The sequence below is a fragment of the Mustela lutreola genome, chromosome 8, assembly GCF_030435805.1.
Source record: "Mustela lutreola isolate mMusLut2 chromosome 8, mMusLut2.pri, whole genome shotgun sequence".
NCBI lineage: Eukaryota > Metazoa > Chordata > Mammalia > Carnivora > Mustelidae > Mustela > Mustela lutreola.
In genome coordinates, this window is record NC_081297.1 from 58706155 (window position 1) to 58711055 (window position 4901).

Here is a 4901-nt window from a genome sequence, read left to right on the forward strand (position 1 = left end):
TTATATGGAACCAGAAAAGACCTCGAATAGCTGAAGGAATATTGAAAAAGAAAGCCAAAGTTTGTGGCATCCCAATTCCAGACTTCAAGCTCTATTACAAAGCTGTCCTCATCAAGACAGTATGGTACTGGCACAAAAACAGACACATAGATCAGTGGAACAGAATAGAGAGCCCAGAAATAGACCCTCAACTCTATGGTCAACTAATCTTTGACAAAGCAGGAAGGAATGTCCAATGGAAAAAAGACAGCCTCTTCCAGAAATGGTGTGGGAAAAATTGGACAACCACATGCCGCAAATTGAAATTGGACCATTTCCTTACACCACACATGAATAGACTAAAAATGGATAAAGGACCTCAGTGTGAGAAAGGAATCCATTAAAACCCTTAAGGAGAACAGAGGCAGCAACCTCTTTGACTTCAGCTGCAGCAACTACTTCTTAAGAACATTGCCAAAGGCAAGGGAAGCAAGGACTAAAATGAACTATTGGGACTTCATCAAGGTCAAAAGCTTTTGCACAGCAAAGGAAACAGCAAAAGCAAAAGACGGCTAACAAAATGGGAGAAGATATTTGCAAACGACATATCAGATAAAGGGCTAGTATCCATGTTGCTACAAAAGTTGGGTATTCATCCTTTCTGATGGAGGCATAATACTCCATAGTGTATATGGACCACATCTTCCTTATCCATTCTTTCTGTTGAAGGGCACTTATTTGTGGAGCATGACAAATAGCATGGAGGACATGGGGAGTTAGAGAGGAGAAGGGAGTTGTGGGAAATTGGAAGGGGAGGTGAACCATGAGAGACTATGGACTCTGAAAAACAATTTGAGGGTTTTGAAGGGGCAGGGGGTGGGAGGTCGGGGTACCAGGTGGTGGGTATTATAGAGGGCACGGATTGCATGGAGAACTGGGTGTGGTGCAAAAATAATGAATACTGTTATTCTGAAAATAAATAAAAAATAAATTTTTTAAAAAAGGCTAGTACCCAAAATCTATAAAGAGCTTAGGAAACTCAACACCCAAAGAACAAACAATCCAATCAAGAAATGGGCAGAGGACATGAACCGACATTTCTGCAAAGAAGACATCCAGATGGCTAACAGACACATTAAAAAGTGCTCCACATCACTCAGCATCAGGGAAATACAAATCAAAACCACAATGAGATACCACCTCACACCAATCAGAATGGCTAACATCAACAAGTCAAGAAATGACAGATGTTGACGAGGATGTGGAGAGAGGGGAACCCTCCTACACTGTTGGTGGGAATGCAAGCTGGTGCAACCACTCTGGAAAACAGTGTGGAAGTTCCCCAAAAAACTGAAAATAGAGCTACATTATGACCCAGCAATTGCACTACTGGGTATACATCCTATGGATACAAACGTTGTGCTCCGAAGGGGCAGGTGCACTCAAATGTTTATAGCAGCAATGTCTACAATAGCCAAACTATGGAAAGAACCTAGATGTCCATCAATAGATGAATGGATAAAGAAGATGTGGTATATGTACATAATGGAAAACTATGCAGCCTTCAAAAGAAATGAAATCTTGCCATTTGTGACGACGTGGATGGAACTCGAGGGTATTACCCTTAGTGAAATTAGTCAATCAGAGAAAGACAACTATCATATTATCTCCCAGATATGAGGAAGTTGAGATGCAATGTGGGAGGGTTTGGGGGGTAGGAAAAGAAAAAAATTAAAGAAGATGGGATGGGGAGGGAGACAAACCATAAAAGACTCAGTCTCAAAAAGCAGACTGAGGGTTGCTGGGGGAAGAGGGGACAGGAGAGGGTGTGGGGATATAGACATTGGGGATGGTATGTACTATGATGAGTGCTGTGAAGTGTGTAAACCTGGCGATTCACAGACCTGTACCCCTGGGGATTAAAATACATTATATGTTTATTAAGGTAAAAAAAGATTTCCAGTTATTAGGCAAAGACTGCATTTCAAATAAAATGTGATTCATTTATATTTTTAGTGCTAACATGATACTGCAGGCTCAAAAAATGTATACAATCATCCCTCCAATTTTTTATGCCCCTCTAATACCATCACTGGCTCTTCTAAATATTAAAAAGCACATGTAAATATGCCATGAATCAAACAAAAATTTACACATGAATGTTCATATCAACGTTGTTCATAATAGTGCCCAAGGGGAAACAACCTAAATGTCCATCAGGTAATTAATGGATAAACAAAAGTGGTATATCTGTGCAATGGAATGTCATTTATCCATAGAAAAGAATGAAGTATTCATAGATTCAACCACATTTGTAAACCTTGAATATATTATACTAAGTGAAAGAAGCTAGTCCCAAATGGTAAATATCTAGAATCAGTAAATCCTAGAAACAGAAACGTATCAATGGTTGCCAGGGGCTGAAGGAAGCAGGGAATCACTGCTTGATAGATATGGAGTTTCTTGCTGAGGTGATGACAATGCTATGAAAGTAGATAATGGTGATGATTGTACAACTGTGTGAGTGTATGACTAGCCACTGAATTGCACACAGTGAAATGGTTAAAGTGGTGCCTTTTATATTATATGTTACCTCAATAAAAAATGTAGTTCTGGAGAGGAATATAAAAACTGGATTAGAGCGCTGCCTGTGCTGCATAAACAATGAATCTTGGAATCTTAAAAATAAAACAAAACAAAAATTGGATTGGAAGACCCAATAGCCTTTAGAACTTTAACTTTGTGATAGCAAATCTACTTTATGAAAACCCTTGTCTTGTTAGCAGAGGAGATTGTAAGTTAAGATGACATGATAGAATGTGTTAACTAACTAACTAACTTGCATAGCTGATATACTTAGTGGTCATGCTTTTTAATTCACAGGAATCACAGGGAATCAAATACTGAGAGGGCTCCAGGCACCTGGATGACTTAGTTGGTTAAGTGACTGTCTTCCACTCAGGTCATGATCCCACAGTCCTGAGATCGTGTCCCTCACTGGGCTCCCTGCTCAGATGGGAGCCTGCTTCTCCCTTTCCTTCTGCCTGCTACTCTGCCTGCTTGTGCTCTCTCACTCTCTGTCAAAAAGAAAACAAACAAACAAACAAACCCACAACAACAACAACCGAGAGGGCTTATTCCAGTCACTGTGCTAGCTCTTCTTCCAGCAACATGGGGGTGATAGGCTGTTAAGCAAAAAGCTGAGAAAAATCCAATGTTAGCATCTAAACTGACTGATTTCCCATTCATCTCTGACAAACAAGACACAGAGCAGCCAGAATTGAAACTAGCAGAGAGACAGCAATGGAAGTATAAGAACATTTCATAAAGGTCATGGGTAAGAGAGTGAATTAGCAAGAATGGTATTGCCTGCATGAATTAAATACAATATTTGTAGGTAAAATAATTCTAGAAAAGTTGTGGTAAGCTTTAGATTTTAAATCTAGCTCCATATCAAAATCATTGTTCAGATATTATAAAGAGATTTTCTTAATACATTTATTTTCTTTTTTAAAAAGATTTTTACTTTTTTATGTATTTGTTTGTCAGAGAGAAGGAGACAGAGAGGTAGAAAGCACAGAGGGGAGCAGAGGCAGAGAGAGAAGCAGGCTTTCTGCTGTTCAAGGAGCCTAATGTGGGACTCGATCCCAGAACCCTGGGACTGAGCTGAAGGCAGACACTTAACTGACTGAGCCACCCAGGCGTCCCCCAATACATTTATTTTCAATAAAATGTTTAACTAGAAGAGGAAAAGATTATGTTATAAGTAAATTTCCTAGGAAGAGGAGAAGTAAAATGAAATTTTACAGTTACCATAGCTCTTAAGGCAATTACCTTTTTTTTTTTTTTTAAAGATTTAACTTATTTCAGAGAGAGGGAACATGCAAGTGTACTTGTGCCTGTAATAAGACAAGTTAGGGGAGGAGCAGAGGAAGAAGGAATGACACAGAATCTGAAGCAGACTCTGTGTGAGCACAGAGCTTTTGTGTGGTTTGATCTTACTACCCCAAGATCATGACCCGAACTGAAATCAAGAGTTGAAAGTCCCACTGACTGAGCCACACAGGCTCCCTGAAGACAATTACATTCAAAACAACAAGATCTCAATATAGTTATATCATGTTACAGATTAATAAGTGTGGAAAAAAATCAATATTTGAAAGTGACTTTGCTTCATATGCAAACAAGAGATGATTAAAAATAATCTTGATATAATCTTACCCTCACAGACTTCCTTACCACAATGGATTTTCTACTGGAAAGAAAAGATTAGAATAACTAACAGTAACATGGGATTTCAAAAACCACTATGATTTTTTTCCATGAATAGCATAGTATTTAAAGCCTATTACATAATTTTTGAAGTGTTTAGACAACTTAATTTTTTTCTCTGATGTCAGCAATGGAATTTAATCAACAGAGAAAAGCAGACACATCAATAAACTGAGTGTATGATTGCAGAGAGAGATCCCATGTACTATGTCAGCTTACATACTTTCATTGTCTTTTCTCATCCCTTCCCCAGAAAACTATACTACTGCTTGAAAGGTCATATGTTGTAGTGGACTGAAGATGACTTGATATTAGAATATAGGCTCCTCTATTAACTACCTATGATGTATTGGTGACTGTACCCAATCTTCTTCTGTCTACATTTTGATACAGCTTAAATGTATTTCCAGGACTGGTAAGGGCCTTGATGATGTTTGAAAAGAGTTTGACATATCACTGGAGTTCAAAACAAGTAGTTATTTTAAACATTATGTCAGCAAAAATTATTTATTTATTTAATTTTTTTTAAAAGAATGTATTTATTTATTTATTTGACTGAGAGAAAGACAGAGCACAGCAGGGAGATTGGCAGGCAGAGGGAGAGGGAGAAGCAGGCCCCCATGGAGCAAGGAACCCTATGCGGGGTTCCA